This window comes from Eumetopias jubatus, unplaced genomic scaffold, assembly GCF_037043125.1.
Source record: "Eumetopias jubatus isolate StellerSeaLion01/CBP00866 unplaced genomic scaffold, mEumJub1_p1.0 scaffold_6, whole genome shotgun sequence".
Classification (NCBI taxonomy): domain Eukaryota; kingdom Metazoa; phylum Chordata; class Mammalia; order Carnivora; family Otariidae; genus Eumetopias; species Eumetopias jubatus.
The window spans coordinates 127,993,436-128,006,820 of NW_028274812.1; positions in this window are offsets into that span (position 1 = coordinate 127,993,436).

Here is a 13,385-nt window from a genome sequence, read left to right on the forward strand (position 1 = left end):
TTTATTAAAGATGTACTTATTTATTTGAGAGGGAGAGAGAGGGAGAGAAAGTGCATACATGGGTGAGCAGGGGGAGGGACGAAGGGAAAGAGAGAGAGAAAGTCTCAAGCAGATTCCCCACTACATGAAGAGCCCAATGCGGGGCTCAATCCCAGGACTCTTAGATCATGACCTGAGCTAAACTCAAGAATTGGATACTTAAGCCACACAGTGCCCCCCACCGCCCCGATATTTCATTCATCATTTGGTCTCAACCTTCACTTCTCTATGGGGAAGGTGCCTAAAGTTCTGACACTTCTTGCCAGACCCATATTTCCAATTCCCTGCTGGATATTTCCAATTGGAAATCTCATTGTCTCTTCAATCACTAAATTACTAAGTTTAAGCTCCTCATTTTATCCTCCAGGCAAGCCTTCCTTCAGATTTCCCTGTTTCAGTGCTGATTTAACCATTTATTCAATCACCCAGCTTCTCAATAATGATGCATAAGCACTTGGGATTGTGAATGAGAGATATATAGTGTAGCTTGTTATCAGCTGAAATGGGGCCAATCAAAGTTAGTCAGTGAGACTTGTGTAGACCCAAGGCATAGGCCTAGTGTATGAGCCAATTGTTGGGGGAGGTCATGGAGAAGACATGACCACCAGTTGACCTGTAAGCAGGATGCCAGCAATTGAGGCTCCTCACCCTCTCACCTGAACTTGGAATGTGCATTTTGCTTGCCTTTTCCATTCCCAGAAACTACCCCAAGGGGATAACCTTGAGATAGTTATGTAGTGTTGAGACTACATAGATGTATAGCATACTAGATGCTATACATGACTGAACCCAGTTAAGGCCTCTATGCAAACTTTTAACATTTGGCAGGCTGGTGCAGAGATCTACTCATCTTGCAGCCACCCAAGACGAGCTTCATATGTAAATTCCCTTGCTTATTAAACCTGCCACTGGCCAACCTGGAATGGCCAGCCTCTTTGGTCTCTCCCTGCCCTCCCCACACTGAACATAGTTTCAGATTTCACTTAGAAAGCTCCTAAGGATGTTGTTAACTAACACCATCACAGGCAAAGGAGAAGCTAATTTTGGTCAAATATGAATTTCTGTGTCAACTTAATGAATAAACTTCTCCTTGTTATAATAAAGAAATGAGATAAAGACATGTAAGCTAGTTCCGTCAGTGAACTGGAGACTTAGGAGAGCTAATGGTCGGCTATAGTCTGAATCCAAAAGCCTGAGGACCAGGAGAGCTGATGGCAGAAGTTCCAGTCTTCGGGCAGAAGACAGATGTTGCAGCTTAAAGGCAGTCAAGCAGGAAGAATTCCATACTACCCAGGGGAGACCAGTCTTTTTATTCTATTCAGGCCTTCAACAGACTGGTTGAGGCTCACTCACACTGTGGAGGGCAATCTGTTTTACTTAGTCTACAGATTCAAATGTTAATCTCATCCAGAAACACCTTCACTGACATACCCAGAATAATGTTGGCCAAATACCTGAGCACCCCATGACCCAGTCAAGTGGACACATAAAAATAGCCATCATACCTTCTCTGAGTGACATTTAACCCCGTTCATATTTTGGCAATGAAGAGGAGTTCTTTGTTCCATGGGGTAGCCATTCCATTGCAGAGTAGCACCCTATTTAAAAGGATATTTAGCTTTTCTATCATGTCTATCCTAGGGAAACACCTCAGTAGTTTCATTGGTCCAATGAGGCAGTTGGACTGGATGGTACTGAGGCTCTGTCTTTGCCGACCCATCCAGGAATCCTCTCTTCTTGCCCTGCTCCCTCTTCCACATGGCAACCCTCCAAATCCCCGCAGGCAGTACTCAGATCTTCCCTTAGTCTCTTTACCAGCTTTCCTACAACTCCTTGGCACCTCTGAGAGTTTTGTGAAGCATTCCCTTCACAGCACCATCATAAAATATCTAGCTGGAGCTGACTTGAGGGGGGGAGGAAGCTCACCAAGCTCCAGGGGAGGGCAGAGGCTGTGCCCTGCCTTGGGATGTCCCTGTACCACCTCCTCCATCTGGGAGGCAGGGCAAGGGAGTCCCCAGCAGGGCTGCTCCCACTTCACTGCAGAGAGAATACACAGCCAGTCAAAGAAAAAAAGACGCACTGGTGGCTTCAAAGAGGAGAAAATAAGTATCTTGTTACAAAACAGAGAACCAGGTCTGGGATGTATTGCTGAACCCAGAACAAAGAAGCCAGAGAAGCACCAACATTCTCCTAGGAGAGGAGTTTCTGGCAGCCTTACCACCCTCTCCCTTCAGAGTGAGGTCCCGCTAAAGCCTTGCCCTTGACTGCTTGTGCTCTTCTGCCTGAGTTGTCTAAATAAGGATGTGAAATAACTCTCCCTCCTAGAACCATGACCTCTGCAGACTCCAGCAAGAGATTAGCTTTAATTTTGGTCATCACCAATCTCTGGTTTAGGAAGCTGTTAGCTGGGCAGCCCCTTTGGCAGAATGACTTAGAGGATATTTGACTTAGAGGACTACAGAGAATATTTCCCATCTAAAATTCTCAAATATACAGTCTATAATTACATTTCATTGTTTGGTTCTTAAAGTTTTTTTTTTTTTTCAGTTTTCCGAGGGATCTTTTGAAAGCTATCCCTTAAAGGGATCAGACAGTAAGCCATTGTTAGTGAACTCCTTAATTATCAGTGAGTGTCTTTCCTAGGGGTTAGTTGTCACTCAGCTTGATGGTATTACATTTGTGTTGGGCTGCACATCCAGAAAACAATTATCTACTCTTGATGTGTGTTGTTTCCCTGCAAGACAGCATTTCCTGATTTTCCAATCAAGGGCAATTGGAAGACCCAAAGGCCAGTTGTTTGCAAACCTGTTCAATTGGTATAGACAGGATCCATATTGGATGCTCGCAGAAGTTAGGGACCATGTGTCTACTTCCCTGAGTCTTCAACACCAAGAATTTGCTAATACATATTTATTAAATTAAGCAGAATCGGTATATGAACCTGGATTTCTCTGTTCCTATCTTAGCCAGGGGTACAATTCAGCATGACCTGTGTTCCTTTCAGTAGTTCATTTAATATTTACTTGCCTGCAACATGCCAGGTACTGGACTTGGAGAATTTAAGGAGTGAAAACAAGTAAGAAGTAATCATGACACTGAGTGAGGAAAGCTGTGTTAGGGGAGGTGTGGGCAAGGCTAACTCCTAGCACCTTGGCAAGGTCAAAGCTAGTCTCATTGTTTACAGGTAAGGTTTATTCTGATTGGCCAGCAGAGGAGAACGCAACCTGGCTAGTGGGGTCGGGGGGACAGCTTATAAGATCTGGAGGAGTCACTAGCACCTATGGGCCAACAGGGTTAATGAACCCAAACTTTTAGCATTTGATCTAAAGCTATGCAACCCTGCCACTAGCACATTTTGGCTGACCCTCTGACATCTTACACGCTGGGCCCAGCCCCACCTTCTTGTTCTTGCCACTGCTGGTCTCCTCTTCAGGGTCTCCAAGCTTGTCCCCCCTCCCCAATCTGTCCCAGCTCCTCCTGCCCAGCAGCCATCCATAGCCACTCATATCTGGTATAGCATCCTTTGTCCTTAGAGCATATTTCAGAAGCCTGGAGCTTCTTGATAAACTTACACTCCAGTTGGAGGGAGGTACAGAGAAAGGTCCCTGGAGTTGGGGTGATGGGGAGTTTGAACTGTAGCCCCATCTGTCAGAGCTGTGCAAACTTAGGAAAATCATACAACATCGTTGTCTCTAAAATGAGGATAATAATGTCTGTCTTGAAAAGGATTGAATGAGATGATGGTGTAAGTTTGTAAGCAATAAAAATCTCACTGAAATGTAAGGGTCTCACCTCAGCCCTTAGGAGGACTGTGTGGCCCGAAGCTGCATGCCTGTGCACTGGTCCTATTTCAGTTCTGTTCATCATCAAATGACTGAAGTGTTTTGAAACCGGCAAACTCTGATTGCCTGTTGGCTATTTCCCCAGGGATGATCCACAGCTACCTTATTACCTAAGATTTAACAGGAGCACTGACTTCTCTTGCAAGCACTTCCTGGTATTTTCCTCTCCATTTGCCTAATCCAAGACTGCATGCTCCTCCTGGGCATGCTGATGGAACCCAGAGCATGCCTCTATTAAAGCACACATGTAGCACTGATTTTCTGAGCTGTTCCCCTCTATGAATCCCATGATGGTGGAGGCCACATCTTTCATTTCTAGATTTTCAATACACAGTAGGTCCTCAATAAATATTTCTGGAGCAAATGAATGAATGGAATTCTGGACTTATCTCTAATGTGTGCATTTCCTGCTTTCTTTGAAGAGACTGTCAACATAAAATAACCACAGGAATTCCATTCCCCAAAGTAGAACTGCACATCTTCATAGTAGCTGCTGGCCTGGTGATGGCTCCTATACAATAAGACGAAGGGAAGGAAGCCCAGGCATGGGTGGTTTCCCTTACACACTCTTTTATTACAATATTCCTCTTGCTGGGTCTCATTTTCCTCATCTTTGTAGGCTTTGTATGCCTCGCACATTTGTGCTGAGGGTTAAAAGAGATAATACATGTCAGCAATTAGCACAGTCTCTGGCACCTAGAAAGTGCCCAGTACCTGCCACTTCTTGCTGTGGTGTCATTATTTTCATCCACAGGAAGTCACCCTTTTCATCCTCTTGTCAGCTATCCTTGAACATCTCTCCAATTCTATGGATGTCAAGGGCAGCATACTCCATAAGATTTTTAGTGTCTCTGATATCATTTGTAGATTTGTGTCTTTTTGTGGATAGAGTTATTTTCAAAAAAAAATCAAAATTCTTTACCCCTCATCAAACCAATAATGTTTCTACAAGTATTCAATCACATCTCATCGTCTTATGAACAAAACAATTCCAAACATTCATTCTTTTCCTCTCTTCAGTGTCCAGCCACTAGCTGGTGCCTCTTGCCCTCCTCAGCAACATGCAAGAGAACCATATTCTACCATCTAGGTAGTTGCTATGCATATCTCTTGCCTTTCTGATCAGGTCTGTTTCCATGGAAACAGAAAATTTTACTACCTTTTCCTGACTTCCTACTATTGCAGGACATATGGGTCAGGGGAAGGAATTCCTATTTCATTTTTTTCTTGATATGATTAGATAGCCAGGCTATGGTGCATTACCAAAGTTAAGTGCCTCTCCTGTATCTATCTCCAAAACAAACCTGTTCACAGATGTGGACCACATCTTGGTCTCTCAACATCAGCCATAAAACCAACCATATACCCTACAGGTGCTCAGAAATGTACAGGTGAGTTAATGAATGAGTGAATGAATAAACAATTAAGAAAGCCAGCTTTGTGAGTTGTACTAACCATGAGTGGCACTAGTGCTGGACATCAGGGGAAAAACCCTTAAGCTTCTCGGGAAAAACACTTTTTCATTTTATGTCATACCATGGAGAAGGAGGAGAGGAAGAGAAAGAAGGACTTAGATAATTAAATAGTTTATACAATTCCATTTAGATGTGTTTTGCTTTACAGTTTTTGAGGTATCTTCTTGTTCATTTAACATTCTATATTTTTATTAAACAACTACATAGTGTTTGTAGCAATGTGGCTACAAATTGAATCAGACACAGTCCCTGCCCTAGTTCACAGTAATCCTGAAAAATATAAAGGGCCATATTTGGATTATGCTCCATGTAAAGATGAGCAGACTGAAACTTGCTCAGAATGGAAGATAACTTGTCCAAGAGCACATAGCTGGTCAGTACAGGGACTAGTACTGGAATCCAAGGTTACCTTCCCTACTTATACCAAGTTACCTCCTTTATGCTTCAGTTAGATCAAGCAATGTTCAAGCTACTTGTGAACTGTAATAATGTCACAAAATATGTATACTGGGCAAGAAGACTTTGTGTATATTCAGTAACTCAAATACTGTGAACTTTGTTTTTCTAATATAGATTACTGCCCAGAATCTGGAAAGGGAGCATTAGATGACATTTATAATCCATATCTACACAATCAAGAATTAACAGCATTCATCCCAAGATGCAATAAATATTACACCAAGCTTGTACATGGTTACTAGCTATTTGGCTATCACATAATTAAGCAAAGCAATTTTAATACTAATATTTAGATTTGAACTATGAACCCTACTCAAATTAAAAAGCAACACTTTGCTTAATCCTGAACTGATAGCAAATACTGATTATTACACCAGAATCAGAAGCTAAATTCCACTGAACCACCAGTGAGTCATTTCAAACAGGAGTTAAATTGGGAAATACTGGACTTGAAAATCAAAATAGTGTTTAGAACTAAATGTCAGTCATTCCAACATTATACTCAGGTACAGTTGCTATAACTGATGAAGCAGTCAACAGGAGGACAGGTGCCTGCTCATGTGCCAATAAGTAGTGGCCAACCCTGCAGCCAAGTTTGCCAAAGCCAACAAACTTGACCTTGTAATATGGGTTGAATAAAATTTTAAATAAAAAGCAAGACACTCATTATTCAATGGGAGCCATTTTGTAAAGAACAGCTGCAAAAGCAAATTTCACGTCTCCCTCTGTTGCAATCCCAAGTAACTGAGAGTACTGCTCTGCCACTTCTATTTTTGTAATGTCACACGCCCACAGAGAGTTCACAGGCACGCTAGCTGCAGGAAAGATTGGTTCTCCCTTTTGTACCACTACTCTTGAGAGGCAGGCAGGGAATTGCTGCTAAGGAAAGCTAATAAACATAGTAACCAGAAAAAAGAACCAGAGGCAATCAATAGATCAATCAGTCAGGTTACTGAATTCATTTCACCTGTGTCAGAACTTGAACTGTTTGTTGAGGACATGGTGGGGAGAGTTGGGAATTGGAACAGGAAACAAGTGGAATTTGAGATGGAGGTAGAACTGAATGGGGTTAAGGGAGTGACCTGCTGTATTAGTTGGCAAAATCCTTCTGGTTGTTTCCTTTCTTTCACTTCCAACAGGCTTGCTACCAATCCACTGAAACTGCTTTTTCTAGGATCCCAGCTTGAAAAGTGAAAATTTCCCAATTAGAAGTGGTTGAACCTACAGTGTGTGTATATATTTGATTCTTTACTCATGTGTATAGTGTGGCCCTTCTATACTTGTGTCCAGCCTAGTTCTCAGCAGTGAGAATATGACTAATCATTTAAATAAGATAGACATAACCCCTGCTTTTACAGGCCTTATATTATGGTAAACCAATAGAAGCTAAAGCATGTAACAATCATTTAGGTCTAAGTTCAGAACTGGAACATTGTCACTTCTGATGCATTCCACAGGGTAAAATGACTTACAAGATCAGCCCAGGTTCAAAGAGTAGGGAAATAGTGTTTATCTCTTGATGACAGAAGCTGCAAAGTCATGTTGCAAAGGAGATACAGTGAAGAAAAAATTGCAGCCATTTTTGTCATGAATCTACCAGAGTCGGACCCCCCACACATACACCAGAAGCAGATCCTGAGATAAGGAATTGATTGCAAGCAGTTGATTCAAGAGGTGATTCTAAGGAGCACCAGGAAAGGAGTAGGGAAGTAAGACAGGTAGGGAGGAGAGTCTATGCAGGGTTTGTTCATAAGAAGGTTCTCACTGCAGAAAACTGAGCTCAATCCCACTGGAAGCCTCTGGGAACCTGTACAGAACCTGTGTCAGAGTTGCCCCTTCAGAAGGGAGAGAAGATAGGGCATGTATGTACCAGCTCCCATATCATTGGCTGAGGGCTGCTGCTGGAGACATTGTCACCCTGGGACTTCCAGCCTTCCTTTAGCTAGCCAAGCTTGCTCCTTTGAGAATCACAGGTGGTTACAGAAAAGGACTTCTGTGTACAAGGGAAGGGTGAGTGCCAGGGGACAGGAACCAAGCACCAATGGGGAAGTGTGAATGGAGAAATGACCATAGGATTTGGCCATCTGATGGATGGTGGGGATCCAGACAAGAGGAGTTTCATTGGAGTGGTGGGAACAGATGCTTGTTTGAATTGGGATCAAGAGAGAAAAGGTGTAGAAAAAAGGGGTGAGAATGTATTTAGCAGACTTCCACCATGAAAGATAGTAGAACAATGAATGGGGTGCAAACTGGAGGGGGCAGTAAGACCAAGGGAGAGGTTTTTTTTTTTTTTTTTTTTTTAGGGATATGTTGTAGGCCAGTTGTATGCATATGGAATGATTCAGTAGTGAAAAAAAAATGTGATAATCCTTGACAGAGAATGGGCATCTGTGAGATTCTGCTTGCTTTCCTGGGATCCCACCTCTGCTAATGTTAAAAAGCCCAGACTAGCCTGGGAGTACATAAGGAGGGCGTCAGACCAGGGTATGGATGGAAGGATCTCCTTGAAGTAAGACCCTGCAACATGACAGTAAGAATCAGTAGCTGTTTTTCTAATCCTTTCCCAAAGGTTTGATGCTGTTTAGCAGAATACATATAAAATGGGGAAAGGCGAATGCCCAGACCTTCTGACAACTTCAGATTAAGATCTGAGCTGACATGGGTGCCATGAAACCACAAACACCACTATGACACCTTGTTATAGTTGGGATTCATGGATGCCAGGAGATTAATGGAGTCCTGGTTAAAATCCATCTCACAGTGAGTTCAGTGGGTCTATGGACCCACCTGTGGTCATTTCTTTGGTTCCTAATTGCATAATAGGGATGGATATACATAGCATCTGGCAGAACCTTCATATTAGTTTCTTGACCTCTAGAGTAAGAGTCATAATAATAGCCAAGGCCAAGCAGAAGACCCTTAAATTGCCTCCTTTTCCTCAAACAAGATAATAAGTCAGAAGCAATATTGCATCCCAAAGAGAATGTCTGATATTAATGCCACCCTCAAAGATTTAAAAGCATGCAGAAGTGGTGGTTCTCATCATATCCCCATTTAATTCAACCATATGGCCCTTGAAAAAACCAGATGGATCATGGAGCTGATGGGGTGATATCATAAACTTAACCAAGTGATAGTCCCAAGTACAATTGTTCTGGATATGATATTTCTACTAGATTTAGAACTAGATCAACATAGCCTCTTATACTTTGTATGTGGATACTGACCTGGCAAATTCATTCTTTTCTATGTCTATCAAAAAAAGGGATCAAAGGCAGTTCCCAATAACCCATAACAGATAACTTCATGCATTTGCCACATTTATTTCTTCTGAGCTCTGTTACAATATAGTACAACTGATTTTTGATGATCTGGACATTTCACAGAAAATTGTGCTGGTCCACTAAATCATTAGCATCATGTTAGTCAGACCTGGGTAGCAGGAAATGGTAAGTGTTCCCTATGCTCTTGTAAGATGTGTGCATTACTGGAAGACAGGGGGAAAAACCCACAGAGATTTAATAAAGTTTCTAGGAGCTGTAAGGTCTGGAACATGTCAGGACATTTCATTAAGGTAAAGGACATGCTATTACACTTTGCATTTCCTACCACTAAGAAAAAGGAACAGTATTTGGTAAGCATCTTTAAAATTTGGAGATATCATATCATATGCTCAGAAATCCTGCTCTATCCTATTTATTGTGTAACTCAGACAGCTGCAAGTTTTGGGTGGATCCAGAGCAAGAAATAGCTCTGCAGCATGTTCAGGCTACAGTATGAGCATCCCTACTACTTGGTTCATATGATCCATGGACCTAATAGAGATAGAAATACCTATAGTAAAAGAGGAAGGTGTGTGGAATCTCATGCAAACCTCAGTGGTAGAGGCACAGTGCAGAACCCAAGAGTTCGAGAGCAAGATAATGTCATCTGTATCGAAGAACTATTCACTATCCAAAAAGCAGCTCTTGGCCTACTGTTGAGTCCAGATAGAGATTGAGTGCCTGACTATGGAGCAGCAAGAGATTATCACATGACTGGAGCTACCCATCATGAATAGGGATTTTCCAGAGCCAACAAATTATAGGATTGGTGAGGCTCTGCAGTAATCTATCATTCAGTGAAAATTGTACATTTGGGATTGAGCCTAAGCAGGTCTGAAAAGCACAGGCAAGTTACACGAACATGTCTAGACACTAATGCTACATACCTCCATTGCACAAATGCCTTTCCCTCACTTCACAATTATGTGAGCTAAAACATGGATTACTTACAAACTATAGCCCTACTGAGGAGCTACGCTGGTGTAGAGTGGAGAGGGGAAATACTTTCAGTGACAGAACCCCATACACACACTTGGACATCACATTTGTGTGGAAAGGGAAGTGGGACTAGGTAAGGCTCCACACAGCTCCTTGGACATTGATTAATGGCCTGGCCAGGACAGAGGTCAAGATGTATAAGTTTGACAGGTCAGAGGCGAGGAGTTGTGGAAAAGATATTAGAAGGACCTATGGGAATGAACACAATGAGTCTTGGGCAGTATCAGCAGCTCTGCCACTCAGTCACCCCCGGGCAGCAAAGTAAGGGTGAAAATGGACATGTGACTATAGGAGCTATCATTTCTGCACTATGTCACATCACCTAAAATCTCCCAGGCTGATAGAATGATGAGTGGCTTTTTGAAGGCACAGCTGAAGCATGAGCCTGGTACAGCTGAAACACTTCATAGGACTGGAGTGGAGCATGGTCATTTGGGATACAATATATGCTTTGAACCATTATATGGCCATTGTAGGATACATTATCCATGATAGCTAGACTATATGAGCCTAGGAGCCAACAGTTAGGAAGGAATGAGTTCTCATATAATCACTTGCAGTGGCCCACTCGGGGAAATGTGTGCTTCCTAACCCTATACTTTCAGATTCATTTTGATTAGAGGTTCTGGTTTCCATGGGGGGAACCCAGAGTTTATAGCAAGACTTCCATTAAGCCCTTTAAATACAAAGCTATCATTTTGGCCTCCTACTGCCAATGTACAAGCAGGAAAAGAAAGGAATTATATTGGTGGACAAAACCAACCTTGATTGTCATCAAGACCTCTGGTTACTGCTGGATAAAGAGGGTGGAGAAGGGTATATTAAGAATTCAGGGATGACCTTTTCGTGCTTCTGTGCCTAGTGATAACCATAAATGGACAGCTGTAGCAACGATGGCATGACTAAGGCACAATAATCAGTGGTTCAAACCTCTCAAGGGTAAATGTCTAGATTACCCATTGCATAAGCAAACTAAGCTAGCAGAAGTGTTGAATGAGGGTAAAGGAAATCTAAAGTGGATAGTGGAAGAGGGAAATGAATATCTATTATGTCCCTTAGGACCAGCTGTAGCAGCAGAAACTGTAGTTTGTCCTACTAATCCTCCTATTGAAATTTGTTTTGCTGTATTTTAAAGGAAATACACCTTAAAGTATTGGTTCTACCTTGAATATTTAGTTACCAGAATAAACTTAAATGGGCCAGAAGCTGATCACAGTAGTGCATGTGCTGATGCTGCATCCAAGGACTCCTATTGACATTTACTGTTCCCTTACACACAGGTGGCTTTGTGCTAAAGCCTTGCGACTCTTCCTGAGCCCTCATTCTCTAGTCACAGAAGCTTGTCTGGTCTCTGTTCAGGACAGGACTGAAGTGCTAAAAAGTTAGTTTCCTCAAAAGGAGACCTCAGCTACTGTCAGTTGTGTGCTGGTTAAATAAATAAACAATTCAGCCCACCCTCAGATGGGACAAACTGAAGCAGATTATATATAGTCTTCTAGAGGTCCTTCAGTGGAGTCAGGCCCAAGGTGCCCACAGGCCAGCCTGCTCATTAATTTCACCCATATTGGCTTTCTTCCCTTCCTCAGTCCCCATGTTTCCTTCTATTGTTGCAGAAGTCCTAACATCTTTTCAAGAGTTGGGTGTCTTGAGCAGACCAGGACAAAGCTTATTTCCTTGGTAATAAAAAAAAAAGAAAGAAAGCATTATTATTATTCCCCAAAAGAGGCTTATAATTAAGAAAATGACATTAAGGTTTATATTTTTAAAGTAAAAAAAAAATGACTTCTCCATGGAAAATAATCAAAAGAAGATCAGTTGTAAATTACTGTAGTAGCCCAGGCAGACAATGATGGTGGCCTGGTGCAGGGTTTTAGCAGTAGAGATACATTTACTGATCAGTTTCAGAAATGGGTGTGGACTCTATTTGTCTTCTTGTAAACAGAAACTTGAAATTTTACTCTTGATAAGATTGTCTCAGTGAGGGCACCTGGGTGGCTCAGTTGGTTAAGCGACTGCCTTCGGCTCAGGTCATGATCCCGGAGTCCCGGGATCGAGTCCCACATCAGGCTCCCTGCTCAGCAAAGGAGTCTGCTTCTCCTTCTGACCCGCCCCCCTCTCATGTACTCTCTCTCTCTCATTCTCTCTCTCTCAAATAAATAAATTAAAATAAAAAAAAGATTGTCTCAGTGATACAAGCTTGTGCTAAGGGAATTGGTTAAAATCAATTTGCCCAACCAGGGAGGATTTTAGAACACTGACCTCTTTAGAACTGTGTTCCAACTAGTTGGGTTAACATTTTACAGTAATAAAAATATAAAATTATATAAAGCCTATGTTATCCAAAGTGTTTCTTAGGTCTTTGAAATGTCATTGCCATCATTACTATGATGGTGAGAGTAGAACTTAATAGTTCAGGGAGGTGGAGACCTCTGCATGTTCCTGAGGCCCCTGTTTCTGTAGGCCTCACCTGGTTCTGCCCACCTGGGCCACAGCCCCCACCCACCTGGAGTAACATGCTCTGGGGCAGCAGTTCTCAACCTGGCTGTCCACTGAAAAACCCAGGGAGATTTTACAATTATTGAGTGCCCCGAAGAGTTTTAGTTTATGTGAAGTTTATCTGTAAATGTTTACCGTATTAGAAGTTGAAACAGAGAAATGTATCAATATGTATTTTCATTCATTTAAAAATAATAAATGCATTATGTGTTACCATAAAAAAAAAAAAGGTCAAGAAAGTGGAGCCTGGCTACCTGGATTCAAGTCTACAATCTATCCCTTAAACAGACAACTTAAACTCTCTGTGCCTGAGTTTCCTCATTCATAGGATCTACCTCATAGGTTTATTGTAAAGATTGAGATTATCAATATCAACAATGAACAAATCAATATCATAAGATATCCTACAGATACTTAACAAAGGAGAATATTATCAACTTTATGTTGATATATTTAAAAATTTAGATGAAATAGACAAAGTCCTCAAAAAATATCTCTCATCAAAACTGATTCAAGAAGAAAAAGGAATAAATAGTACTATAACCATTGATAAACTTGAGTAAACTGAACTATCCCCAGAAAGATAACTCAAGGCCATCCAGTTTCACCAGATGATTCTACAAAATATTCAAGAAGAAGAATTTACAATTTTCCCAGACTCTTTAGATAAGAGAAAGAGCATATTCCCCAATTCATTTTATGATTTGAGCAAAACTTTGATACCAAAATTCAATAAAGAAAAAAATCACAAG